Here is a 15,004-nt window from a genome sequence, read left to right as displayed (position 1 = left end):
TTGTATGTTTTGTTGGAAAAACCTATGGTAGTAGAAATCCGAACCAGCTGTATCTGCTCCCTTGAGATCATCTCTGTGCCTGTGACTCTTTCTGTGTGTACTTTGTCGTCCATGTCATGCACGAAACTATCAAAAGTGCATGTGTCTGGAGATGGGGAGGGCTGACAGGCCTCTGAATGCCAGCAGTGGTTCATGGTGGGAGAGTTACTGGGGAGTGTGGTGTTGGGTTCCGAGCCGTTATCACGACTGGGGCACACTCTGTGGTTTGCACCGTGCACTCTGGCGTGCCAGCCAGTCCAGACCAGGAAAAACATGCAGATGATCCTCATGAAGTGACCTTATTTCAGCTCAGAGGAGGAAGGTTCTTGGAGGGAGGGGCGCGGGGTAAAGATTTTCTGGTAGCTCAGCAGCCTTATTTTGTGATCTAATTTAGCACTCATTAATAAGTTTATATATATTTTTTTATAATTATTGTCTATTTTTCATATGCAAGTTCATGTTTGTACTGCAAGCTCTTTACTTATTGTTTAACAAGTTCTTTGTTCTTGCTTAGTGAAATCCTTTTGAAGGTTTGATGTTCAGAGGCTTTGATGTGTTGTGGCAGCATAGGCATTCATCAGGCGAGAGGTGTTGTAGCAACACAGGTATTCATCGGGTGAGAGGTGTTGTGGCAACACAGGTATTCACCAGGCAAGAAGTGTTGTGACAGCATAGGTATTCATCAGACGGGAGTTGTTGTGGCAGCATAGCTATTCACCAGCAGCAGCGGCCAGCATGGCTCAGGGGTGGCAAGGCGGGCGGCGGGTTGTGACTGGTAGGCACCCAGACTCTCCTGGCAGTGTTGTGATTGGTTTTGAGAATCCTGGTTGGACGCTCAACCATAGAATGGGAGCATGGGCTTGTTCTCCATGCAGACTTTAATGCAGCCTGCATGGAGAATGGGTAAAGTGCACATGACTGGTTTGGGAGGAAGCCTAAAATGATAATAACTTAAAGTTATTATCATTTTATGCTTCTTCTTCGCACTGCTTAAAGGCAAGATGTGTTGTGGCAGCACAGGTATTTATCAGGTAAGAGGTGTTGTGGCAGCTAGGTATCAGGGAGGCGGTGTTGTGTCAGCATAGGCATTCACCAAGCGAGAGGTGTTGTGGCAGTGCAGGTATTCACCAAGGGAGAGGTGTTGTGACAGAACAGTTATTCATCATTTGAAAGCTGTTGTTGCAGCACATGTATTCATCAGATGAGAGGTGTTGTGGTAGCACAGGTATTTATCAGTCAAGAGATTTTTTGTCAGCATACATATTCACCAGGCGAGAGGTGTTGTGGCAGCACAGGCATTCACTAGTTGAAAGGTGTTGTGGCACCGTAGTTCTCCAGTATTAGGGGTGTCTTTCATAGATTCACATGCCTGAATCATTCCCCGTCGTCGGAGTGGGAGTCCCACGGGACATAAAAAAGCAATAATATGCCATAATAACAGGAAAAAACAGTAATTCCCAACCAGGAAGTAAAGTAGCCTAAGCTACAGGAGAAAAAACTTCCACTCATGACTATACTAGTCATTTTGTATAGTCCAAACTACAGTCAATCAGGCGACAGCACCCACCAGAAGGTTCTCCCCAGAGGCTCAGGCTCTCACATTTTCTACCGCATGTCGTGTGAAGGGAGTCTCCCTGAGCTCTGCTCAGTACTTCTCTATTTTCCTTCTGGAATCTAGTGTTTTGAAGATGTCTTCCAAGAAATCTTTATTCAGACCATGTGACTCTTGTGGTAAGCTCCGGCTTTTTAAAGAAGATCCCCACAAGAAGGGCATTTATTGCCTTTATCCTGAACATCAAGTAAAGGACTGCAAGATCTGTAGAACCTTCTCTCAGAAGACCCTCAGGGACAGAGAGGGCCGCCTGCTTTTGTGGCTACAAAAGCTTAAGGATTCGGATTATCCTGCTTCTGAGGTAGGCAGTATTGCATCTGGGTCTACCTCAGCGTCTAGGAAGAGAGCTGCTGCTGAGGTGTTAACTTCTCCTGGGGCTACAGTTGCTAAGAAACAACTACCAACTAAGGGGTCTGAGAGGCCTTCCACATCTAAGGCTACTCCCCCTGTTAAGGAGAAAGGTGGTACATTTACGCCCCTGAGAAGATCCACCAAAAAGTTACCTCAGACATCTGAGAAGATTTTACCTCAGATTCAGCCCTTGTCGTCGATGACGCCGTCGTCGACTCCTTCGTCGACGAAGATCTCCGTCGACGCTACATCTACGTCGATGGTAACGTTTCATCTCCTAAACCACAGATGATTATGTCGACGGCGTCTTCTTCGCCGACGATGGTCTATGTCACTGTTAGACCTATCTCGTCGACGGCTACTCTGAAGAAGATCCCGTCGACTACATCATCGTCTACGCTTGCTCTTCCGACGACGAAGAAACTACAGTCGACGGGCTCGTCGACGAGTACCACGCCGTCGACTAAGACACCATCATCGACGAAGGCACCGTCGACGACGAAGGCACCATCGTCGACGAAGACGTCGACGAAGATAACACCGTCGATGAAGCCAATACCGTCGATGAAGCCAATACCGTCGACGAAGCCAACATCGTCGACGAAGCCAACATCGTCGACGAAAACACCACCGTCGACGGAACTATCATTGTCGACGACGATAACTGCACCGTCGACGACGGCCTCGTCGTCGTCTAAAGCCAAATCCAGGTCAACGAGTCCTTTGGTGGACCCACCGTCGACGCCGCAGCTATCCTCTTGTACTACTCTGCAAGTGTGGTCGCCGTCTACGGCTTTTTTGACGACGCCAAAACTGTCTTTGCTCCGGAGACTTGGTTCTACCTTGGAACAGTTATCACCTCTGCATATTTCACCGCAAAGGGTACCTCTGCAGGTTCCAGACAAGCTTCTTGAATCTGAAGACAGTGAGGAGAATTCGGTCATTGAAGAAACCTTTGGAGTGGCGACAAGTCCTTCCAAACTGAACATTAAGTATCAAGAGGACGACCAAGACGATCAACATTCACCTGAACTAATGACATCACAGGTAACAAATGTCCCTGCAGCTCAGGTGCCAATTGCATTGCTCACTAATCTTCAATGCATGCTGGACAACTATTACAGGCGTTTCCTGCCATCAGAATCTACAGGCTCTGTACCTCCTACACCTGCGGTGGAAACGCCTTTACCAGACTTCAGACCTCCAAGGTCTCCTCCTCCTCCGACACCGTCCAACCAGCCGGACGAACAACATTCTTCTGACGAAGAAGAAAGAGAGGAAGGAGAGGTTGATGACTGGTCCATGATGTCGGAGTGGGATGATTACCAAGTACAAACTCCTTCTCCATCTCCTCCGGCTACCTCGGATTCACCACCAGTGGACGTGGGTAAATTCCACCTTCTCATGGAGCGGGCTACGAAGCGCTTCCATATAGACATGGAACATACGGAACAGGAATGCTTTCTGTATGATTTTAAAGACCAGCCAAGAAAGCAAGCAAAATCTATACCTATTATAGACTTCATCAGGAAGGAGGGTATTAAGGTCATGTCTACCCCAGCTTCCATACCTCCGGTCCTGCCACGGATCGATAAGAAATATAAGGCACCTGCAAAATCTCCTGCTTGCCTTATAGGACAACCAAAACTGGATTCAGTCATTGTTCAAGCGGCTCAAAAGAAATCTAGGAAACCTTAATCTCCAATTGCAGCCCTACCGGATAGAGATGGCAGGCGCTTGGATGCCATTGGTAAACGTGTGTCAATGATGGCCGGTCCGGGCTGCTAACTCATTGGCCATCCTGAGCATATATGACCGGCAGATGTGGTCCGATATTTCCCCATACATAAATCTACTTCCTGAGCCTTCTAAATCTGAGGCACTGAAAATCCTGCAGGAAGGGGAAAGAATCTCGGCTGAGAGGATCGACTCAGCGGTTGATGTTGCCTCAACTGGGTTCAGGCAATTGGCTGGTGCTGCTGTCTTGCATAGACAGGGGTGGCTATGATCCACTTCATTCCGTCAAGAAGTACAAACGAGGGTATTAGATATGCCGTATGACGGAGAGTTTCTGTTTGGCCTGCAAGTAGAGGAAGCCTTGCAGACTATAAAAAAGGCTACAGAAACAGCGAAATCCTTGGGCACCCTACAATTTCGTAAACCGCCCTTTCGAGGAGCGAGAGGACGTGGATCATCCTCCAACAGAGGTGGATATACACAACAATCTTCCTACAGGCAGGGAAATCAGCGCTACCAAACCCAGCGCTATCAGTCCTGCGGCCAACGAAGAAATAAATATTCCCAGAACAAGGGGAAACGGGCCTACCGCGGAAAGGACAAACGTCAATGAGACTTATCACCTGCCACCGCTACTGCCCCACTCTCAATTAAAAATTGGAGGACAAATATCAAAATTTTACTCAAAATGGTCATCGATAACATCGGACAGGTGGGTCCTGGGCATTGTGGCCAAGGGCCATGCCCTAGAATTCGACCAGTTTCCTCCAAACTTTCCCCCGAAAGGTCCACCTCCAGCTCATCTAAGAGAGCTCTTTCTCCAGATCAGTTTGATGTTGAAAAAAGGAGCAATCGAGAGAGTTCCTCAAACTCTAAAGGGAACAGGATTCTACTCCAGATTTTTGCTGGTAAAGAAGAAATCCGGAGAATGGCGTCCGATTCTGGATCTCCATGCCCTAAACAAATATCTAAAGAAGCTAACGTTCAGAATGTTGTCGCTACAAGAGATACTGCATCCTCTAGCAGCTGGAGACTACATGGCCACCTTGGATCTCCAAGATGCGTATTTCCACATCCCCATCTTACCTCGCCACAGAAAGTTCATGCGATTCAGAGTGGCTGGCAGGGATTATCAATTCAGAGTTCTTCCCTTTGGGCTGCGCTCAGCACCCAGGGTGTTTACAAAGGTTTTGGCCCCGGTGGCGGTGCACCTCCGGCTGGAGGGGATACAAATATTCCCATATTTAGACGACTGCCTTATCAAGGCCAGTTCTTACGAGGACGCAGACAATCATGTACAGCAGTGTCTAACCCTCTTTCAGTCTATGGGTCTCTCCATCAACATCAGAAAATCCCAGTTGGTACCGTCCCAAAGACGGGCTTTCCTGGGAGCAACCTTAGACACCCAGCTGCTCCAAGCCTTCGTCTCGGACGAGAGACAAGACAAGATACAGAACATGGTTCAGGATCTTCTTTCATTAAAAAATCAGTTTCGGTCCGACGGTTCAAATCCTTTCTGGGGATGGTATCGTCTTGCATTCCATTGATACCGAATTGTCGACTCAGAATGAGGCCTCTTCAGGAGGAACTCAGCTTACAATGGCTGCAAGTCTCCGGCTCCTTCGAGGATCTCATCAAGATTACCCCTCGCATTCGGGGTTCCCTTCTCTGGTGGATACAAAGAAGGAATCTTCAACAGGGCTGCTCGTTCCTTCAGGATGCGCCAAGCTTTACGATCACCATAGACGCATCCCTCGAAGGCTGGGGAGCTCATCTTCAGGGGCTGACAATCAGCGGCAAATGGAGCCCTCAGCAAAGATGTTGGCACATCCATCTGTTATAGCTGAGAGCCATCTTCCTTGCACTCAAAGCATTTCGCGCAATCATCCAAGGAGCCACTGTGTTGGTGCGCACAGACACCACAACAAGCATGCACTATGTCAACAAACAGGGAGGGACAAGATCAGCTCTGTTGTCTCAAGAAGCCCAGGAGCTGTGGGCATGGGCAATACGACACAGAATCAATCTTCAGGTGGTTCATGTTCCTGGAACAGAGAACGTCCTTACAGACACTCTCAGCAGGAACAACAGTGTCTACTCATGAGTTGGAGCTTCATCAGCAGACGGTAGATCGGATCTTCCGACAGTGGGGTCATCCAGATCTAGACCTCTTTGCTACCAAGAACAACAGAACATGCCGGTACTTTGCAACTTGGCATCCCCAAAAAGACTATCAGGGGATTGCGTTTTGGATCGACTGGTCTTTGATATATGCTTACGCTTTTCCACCAATACCGCTGGTTCCCAGAGTCCTGAGGAAGATGAAGAAAGAACCGTGTCAGCTGATTCTCATTGCTCCCAGATGGCCTCACCAATACTGGTTCACCGAGGCTCCTTCTCCTATCGGAGTGCGAACCGATTCAGTTGAATCCAATTCCGGACCTACTTTCCATTCAGGATGGTCAGATTTACCACCAGGGCCCGACATTGCTGAGATTGGCGGCCTGGTGCCCGAGTACCTTGAGTTCGCCCATCTAAACATTCCTGCTGATTGCAAGGAAGTTCTGGCCAAAGCAAGAGCGCCTGCTACCATAAAGACGTACAGTCTCAAATGGAAACGCTTTTGTATCTGGTGTAGTTCGGCTGGAATTCATTCTTTTTCAGCTTGTCCAGAGGAAATCTTGCCTTTTTTCTTACATCTAGCAAGATCGGGATTGTCTCATGCAACCCTGAAGGTTTTCCTGGCAGCGATTTCAAGATACCGACAAGATGGGACCACTTCTCTTTACTCGTCAAGAATTATACAACAATTCTTTAAAGGCCTTTTTAAAATGTTCCCTCCAGTACTTCGTCCACCTCCATCGTGGCATCTCAATGTAGTGTTAGCGCAACTTATGCGCCATCCCTTTGAACCTATCCACAGAGCCGATTTGAAATTCCTTACGTGGAAAGTGTCACTTCTTTTGGCTTTGACTTCCTCTAGAAGAGTCAGTGACATCCAGGCTTTTACGGTTCATCATCCATTCTTACAATTCACAAATTACTCTGTGGTGCTCCGCACTAATCCGAAATTCATACCTAAAGTGTCTTCGGATTTCCATCTAAACGAACCTGTCATTTTAAAGACATTCTTTCCTAATCCACAGTCACCTGTGGAAAGGGCATTGCATACTCTGGACATTAAGAGATGTCTAAAGTTCTATTTGCAAAGAACATCTACTTTACGCAAATCTGATCAACTGTTTATCACTTATGGTGCAATTCGTAAAGGCCAAGAAGTTTCTAGGCAAACAATTGCAGGATGGATTTCTGCAGCTATTGCATTTTGCCATGCACACCAGGAAGACCTCTGCAAGCAGCTCCTAGAGGCATTCTATGAGGGCAGTGTCTTCTTCAACGGCCCTGTTCGCTGGAGTCCCTCTTCAGCACATCTGCAGAGCGGCAACCTGGGCCAGTCGGCATACTTTCACCAAACACTACTGTTTGGATGCGGCCAGTGAGACCGATGCTTCAGTGGGTTGAGCAGTTCTACGTAATCTTTTCAACTAAGGTGAGCCTCTATTCCCACCTCCTATTACTGCTGTCAGACGCTTGCTATGTTTTTATTGTGCACATGCTTAAGTAACTGCATTTTATCATGCTTTTAATGCTGTGTTATTTACATATTGCATTGTTATGTGCTTCTCATATTGACAAGCTTAAGCTACTATTAGCGTCTGCCAGGCACGGATATGTACTGCTATCTACTCTGATTCAGGCATGTGAATCTATGAAAGACATTCCTAATACTGGAGAAGAACAATAGTTACTTACCTGTAATCTGTGGTTCTCCAGTATTGGTGTCTTTCATAGATTCACATGCAACCCGCCCACCTCCCCTCAGAGGCTCTTAGGCTACATTGGTTTACCATCACTCCTTGCGAGAAAATCTGAGAGCCTGAGCCTCTGGGGAGAACCTTCTGGTGGGTGCTGTCGCCTGATTGGCTGTAGTTTGGACTATACAAAATGACTAGGATAGTCATGAGTGTGGAAGTTTTTTCTCCTGTAGCTTAGGCTACTTTACTTCCTGGTTGGGAATTACTGGTTTTTCCTATGTTATTATGGCATATTATTGTTTTTTTATGTACCGTGGGACTCCCACTCCGACGACGGGGAATGATTCAGGCATGTGAATCTATGAAAAACACCAATACTGGAGAACCACAGATTACAGGTATGTAACTATTGTTCGTATTCACTATCCAGGAGGTGTTGTGACAGGATAGGTATTCACTATGTGACAGATGTTGTGCCAGCATAGTTATTCATCAGACAAGAGGTGTTGTGGTAGCATAGGTATTCATCAGAGGAGAGGGTTTGTGGTTGCATAGGTATTCATCAGAGGAGAGGTGTTGTGGCAGCATTGGTATTCACCAGGTGAGAGGTATTGTAGCAGTGTAGGTATTTATTTGGTGATAGCTGTTATGGCAGCATAGGTATTCATCAAGCGAGAGGTGTTGTGGCAGCATAGATCTTCCCCAGACAAGAGGTGTTATGGCATCCCAAGTATTGATCAGATGAGAGGTGATGTGGCAGCACAGTATTCATCTGATGAGAGGTCTTGTGGCAGCACAGGTATTTACCAAGTGAGAGGTGTTGTGGCAGCACAGGTATTTATCAGATGAGAGGTGTTGTGTCAGCACAGGTATTCATCAGACGAGAGATCTTGTGGCATCATAGGTATTCACCAGGTGGTAGGTGTTGTGGTAGCATAGGTAATCATCAGACAAGGAGTGTGCTGGTAACATAGGTACTCACCAGGCGAGATGTGTTGTAGTAGTATATGCATTCATCAGTTAAGAGGGATTTATCAGGTGAGAGGTGTTGTGGCAGCATAGGTATTGATCAGGCAAAATGTGCTGTGGGTTAATAGGCATTCACTTTGCAAGAGATGTTGTGGCAGCATAGGTATTCATGAGATGAGAGGTATTGTGGCAGGTATTCAGGCGAGAGGTGTTGTGGCAGCATGGGTATTCAGCAGGTGAGAGTTCTTTTGGCGGCATAGGTATTCAACTGGCAAGAGGTGTTGTGGCAGCATAGGTATTCATCAGGCAAGAGGTGTTGTGTCAGCATAGGTATTCACCAGATGAGAGGGGTTGTAGCAGCATAGGTATTCACTATCGGGAGGTATTCACAATGTAAGACATGCTGTGGCAGCACAGGTACTCAGGCAAGAGGTGTTGTGTTAGCATAGGTATTCATCGGGCGAGAGGTGTTGAATCAGCATAGGTATTCATCAGGTAAGAGGTGTTTTGTCAGCACAAGTACTCATCAGATGAGAGATCTTGTGGCAGCATAGGTATTCACCCGATGGTAAGTGTTGTGGTAACATAGGTAAGGTGGTGTAGTAGTATACTCATTTATCAGTTGAGAGGGGTTTGTGGTAGCCAATGTATTCATGATGGGAGAGGTGTTATAGTATTGTGAGTATTCCTCATGTTGGAGGTTTAGTAGCATCAGGTGAGGGGTATTGTGGCAGGATAGGTAGTCATTAGGTGAGAAGTGTTGTGGCAGTATAGGCATTCTTCAGGTGAGGAGTCTTATGGTAGCATATTTATACATCAGGTGAGAGGTGTTATGGTAGCATGGGTATACAGGTATATACTCTGATGAGAGATGTTGCAGTAACATGTATTAATCATGTGAGATGTTGTGGTAGGACTGGTATCCATCCTGGTAGAGGTGTAGTAGCACAGGTGTTTATCAGTTGAGAGGTGGTAGCATAGGTATTCATCGGGTGAGAGGTGTTGCGGTAACATAGGTGTTCATCAGGGGTGAGGTGTTGCACTAGCATAGGAATTTATCAGGTGAGAAGTGTTATGGTAGTACTGGTATTCTCCATTTAGAGGTGTAGTAGCACAGGTGTTTATGAGGTGAGAGGTGTTGCTGTAGCATGGGTATTCATCAGGAGAGAGATGATGTGGTGTAGGTATTCATCAGATAAGAGCTGCTGTGGTAGTATAGTTATTCACCTGGTGAGAGAGGTTGTGGTAGTAGATAATCTATATGTGACAAGTGTTGGGGTAGCGTAGGTATTGATCACTTAAGGTTGTGTTGTGTCTTAGCTGGTAGAAGTGGCTTGGCATAAAAACACTGACCAGAGATGTAAGCAAATCTATAAGCAAAGTTGCACTTATTTGGGATTGAGACAGTCTGGAGGTTGAACATTTTGCTCCTTGAGACTGGGTTTCTTGGGGACCACTGTGCTAGAGTGTTTCTGGTGGAAAGGTTCTTTCTATGGCTGGACGAGCTAGGCCATAGCCCAAGAACCTTGTGAGCTACACTGGACCCAGGGTAGTTAAGGTTTCCGAGGAGGTCCTCCAACAGGACGGGGTCAGGGACCACCAACCACATGGGGAGGAGTAAAACATAGAATCAATTTGAGAGAGAGGATGTGACATTGACAAAAGTGGGACGGCATTTGGATCCTAGCTTCCTGCCTTCTGTTCACGGGTTTACAGGTTTTGCCTTGGGATCCCACAGCCCCTTGGATCTCCTGGTAGAGGTGCATCATTGGAATCAGGCATCCTCATAGAGGGGTAGCTAATCCCATCAAACTATGTGCATCATTGCAGCTGAGTCCTAAAGGAATTTGAAGCAGAAGCACAGGGCCTTGATAGCTTCAAAGACCTGTGTCAGCAGCAACAGCCAACAGATGTGTTGCAATTGAGTTAACATTTGTGATGAACCCTCTGTAGTAGGTCATGATACCAAGGAGGGAACTAACCCTCATAGTGTCTGTATTTATAATATCCATCACGGCCATTAATGGGAGTAATGTGTCAGTAATTTGCCTCAGATTGTTTGTACTCCTTCAACCTGTTGCCTGGAGTGGGATCAGCAGCAACTACATGCCCCTGAGCTTTCCAATGTCAGGGTGGTGTGAAACCTCACAAATGATCCATGGCTACAGTTGTCTAGACCTGGGGAAGATACGTACCAAAGACGAGAAGGGTCTTAACAGAGCCGAGAGAGGTATTCCCATCTGCTTCATAACATGATGCCCACATGGGAAGGATGCCTCCAGATCTAAGCCAGTGACCCAAGCTCAGCCAAGATCTCCAAGAGGAAGATGTCCGGTCCTCCCTGTTATCCAACTGTGATATGACACCCTGCCCTCTGCACTAGTTTCATGTGGCCATCAGGCCATAATGCGGGTCGAGCCAAAGGGGCAAAGAAAGCTGCAACTTTGTGGAGAAATCAAGGGACTACATCATAAGGTGGCCCATGGAATAGCCTGGAAACAGGTAAACGACACCAAGAGAGTTACATGCCTGCCTCCATTGTGATCGATTGTGGGTAAAGGGGCGTAGGAGCGCTCCTAGATCAGCAGACTGGAAAATTCCTAAGAGTGACATTTGTCTCACTGCATTGCTTTATAATTTTGAGCTACTTGTAGATGCTTGGAATAGTGATGAACCTGAACCCAAAATTTCTTGATGGCCCACAGGGTATCCTTGATTGCTGACCATAAAGCATAGCCCCAAGTTATATTGCTTCACTGAAGGCCAAAGTCCAGCACACAGATCACCTGAGTTTGGCGGCAGAAGACTAATGATGAGCCTCCAGGCTCAGTGACTAAGAAGAGCTACATATCTTGGTCCTTGGGTCCGGGACCTCCTCAGTGAGGAATACATCAGGAATGATCTAGAAATGTGTCCGCTGAGGTTTATGCACAAGTATTTGAGGATACCCAGCAGAGGGACATTATGCCCAACTACTGCGTTTACTGGGAGAATCAATTTCTCAGCAGAGTGGACCAACCTGTTCCTGACTTGTTTATGACCCAGGCTGGTGGTTCTCAATCCCAGGGGAGAGTTTTAGATTCGGACAAGTGATGTCCCAAGATAGCCATATGCTTCTAGCCTAAACCTGGGGTGCTGATCAGTTTTCTGTGATAGATCATTGAAAAACATAGATACCTACTGCCCATGTTGTTCCATAGGGCTCAAAGAGGCTGATTTTATTATTATTATTGTTGCTTGGCACTTTTCTTAATCTCTGGTCCACCACATAAGGTTCCGGTTGAGTGGAGGGAGACAGCAAGTGGAGGCGGGGCAAAGGTCAGGCACAGGTCCAGCAGGCGGGGCCACAGACTATTTCAGTCAAATGGCAGCGCGGACGCACGCAGCGGGCGTGCTGCTATTGCCCCAAATGCGTGCCTTAGGCAAGCCCGTCTGCACCCGTCCGTGCCGATCCGTGACCAGGGGCCAAGACCCCTGGCCACCCAAACAAAGATATCGTAAGATACTCTTCAGCTAAACTGTACTCATTGCGCGCACCTTATAAAGATGCATGCAGGCACTCTGTGAATCTTTTAGATGGCTCTAGATCCTGCGCTAACTGTACTTTCAATCTAGGTGATGCCCCACAGCAGTCTGCCAAATTGGAGAGAGAATACAAATTGCTTCTCCTCAACCGCAGGTCCCTGTCCAAACATGTCACAGAAGTTAATCTACTCCTGAGCGGAGAACAGCCAGATGTGCTATTCCTAACAGAAGCCTGGTTGCATAAGAACTCTGACCCACTGCACTGCTGCCAGGTTATTACATCTTGAGGAAATATAGGGATTTACAGAAGGGCTGGTGTATCAGCATCATTTTGAAGGACTCTGTGAAAGGGCGCATTGAGGCTGATATTAGTCAGGACTGTGAAAGCATGTCATTTTCACTCGCCTTCTCCCCTACCTGTTCACTGTCAGGAATTTTGATTTACCGCCCCGCCGGCCCGGGTGGGAGGTTTGCAGATTCCCTCACGAATACCTCAGCAACACTTGCTAGTACCGCACCTAATTTCATTATTTTAGGTGACCTTCATTTGCATCTAGAGGGCCCTCTTAAAGCTGAAGCATTTGGTTTGATCCAAGACCTAAGGCTATACAATTAATACAAAAAGTTACTAGCCCTACGCATGATAAGGGCCATATCTTAGATCCGGTCTTTACGAATGATGAACAACTCTCAGTAGACTACCCCATGCCAGTTCCTTGGACGGACCATTTTTAATTCCGATTTATTGGAAGGCTTCAACAGGTACTCTCACCAGAGGTTTGGTCTAGATCTTTATTGCATTCTAAACCTTTAGGAGAGTCTGACCCCAGCTCAGCATGTGACACGTTCAAACCAATGGGTCGAATCTTCCCTGGATAAGTTCATTCGGCAAAAATGGAGTCAAAAAAGGCCTAAGGAAAAACAATCACTCTGGTACTCTCCTAAGTTACGGGAACGTAAGCAAAAATATAAAAAAAACTAGAGAGTGCCTGGAGGAAAGAATATAGCCTAGATAAAAAACAGAACTACAGAGCAGCTATACAAATCTATCAGGCAGAAACTAAGAGAGCACAAATACATTACTATGAGGAGAAAATTACAGGGGCAGCGAACGTTCCTAGGGAAATCTTCTTGATTGCGAAAAATCTTACATAGTGCTCACCACCGGAGTTTCCTACAGAATCCTCCCAGCAACGTTGTTCGGAACTTGCAGAATTTTTTAATAAAAAAATTCTAGATATCTACAATACCTTTCCTAATACCTCTGGCTTCGATAACCTGGACCGGGAGGTAAAATTTCTGGGGGGTAGTTTCCCATGGCTAAAGGAATTCCTGCTTTGGATTTAGATACATTACATCAACTGTTTTCTAAACTTAAATCAGGTTTCCCCCAGGGCACGGCACCCATGCACATGCTGGGTAAGGTGGAGGATGTCATTTAACCTGTGTTGCTGGAAGTATTAAATTCTTCTTTAGCAACTGGCCAAGTGCCCAGATCATGGAAACATGCCATGATACGAGCACTTCTAAAAAAAATCAGTCTTAATCCTGACGTGAGGGGCAACTATCGGCCGGTCTCACTCCTCCACATGACTAGTAAAATTCTAGAGAAATATGTAAATTGAACTCTCTCGGAGTACTTAGAAACTCACTCGATGCTGCACTCTTCCCAGACAGGTTTCCAACCAAATCATGGAACAGAAACGGCCCTGTTAGCAGTAGTCGAGGAATCACAGAAAATTCTAGACCCGGGGGGGCACGGTGGCAATCATCCTGCTTGACCTGAACTCCACTTTCGATATGGTTAAATACAGCATCCTTTTTGATAGATTAAGAATGATCGGAGTATCTGAAAAAGTTCTCACCTGGATCAAATCCTTTCTGAAAGATAGGTCATACCAGGTATTCGAGAGCAACTACACCTCAAGAAGGGTACCACTTATATGCGGAGTCCCGCAGGGCTCCTCACTGAGTCCCACCCTATTTAACCCGTTGCATGCTAATGACAAGCTCAGCTCGTCATGAGGCACGGTTGAGCTGCACTCAAGACGAGCTGAGTTTGTCACGGCCGTTGGAACGTTCGCATGCGGGGATTTATTTATTTATTTATTTATGCTCTTGTATAGCGCAGGACTCGACCCCCGGAGGGGTATCTCCGCGCTCGTGCTTCTACCAGATAGAGCCCAATCAAAATGTTTACGCTGTAAAATAACTTATCTTTTCTTTTAGGATGTGGAGAATAGATGGGTTTTTAAGGACTTCCTAAAAGACTGAAGGTTAGTGATTTGTTTCAGAGTGGGAGGAAGTGAGTTCCAGAGGGTAGGGCCTTTGTAAAAGAGGGCTCGACCTCCTTGTCTAGCTCTCTTGACTCTGGGAACCTGTAGTAGCTGCCGACTACTGGAACGCAGGGAGCGTCCTGGGCGGTAGAGGTTAAATTTTTCGGTCAGATATTTGGGGCCAGTGCCAAACAAACACCTATGTATAATGCAACAGATCTTAAATTTGACACGTTGCCTAATCGGCAGCCAGTGGAGTTTGGTCAGAAGGGGACGTGATGGAGTCCTGGGTTGGGCATTTAGAACAAGTCTCGCCGCAGTATTTTGCACCACTTGTAATCTGTTTAGTTGTTCCTCATTGGCCGAGATGTACAGGCCATTACAATAATCAAGTCTACTGATGACTAGGGTCTGAACCAGTGTCTTCCTGTAGTTGTCAGGCAGGAATGGGAAAACTCGACGTAAGAGTCCAATGACACGGAAACAGGATCCAGCAACTTGACTAGTGTGTTCTTTCAGCAATAGTCCCTGATCTAACCGTACTCCGAGATTTTTTACAGACTGTTTCGGGTTAGGTGCAGGTCCAAGATCCGAGCGCCACCATTCTGGAGACCATAGAAGAGTGGCCTCCCCGAACAGCATGACCTCGGTCTTGCTGACATTGCACTGGAGGCAATTTG

This window comes from Lissotriton vulgaris, chromosome 5 (assembly GCF_964263255.1).
Source record: "Lissotriton vulgaris chromosome 5, aLisVul1.2, whole genome shotgun sequence".
In the NCBI taxonomy this organism is placed as follows: domain Eukaryota; kingdom Metazoa; phylum Chordata; class Amphibia; order Caudata; family Salamandridae; genus Lissotriton; species Lissotriton vulgaris.
Note: the sequence above shows the minus strand (reverse complement) of the source record.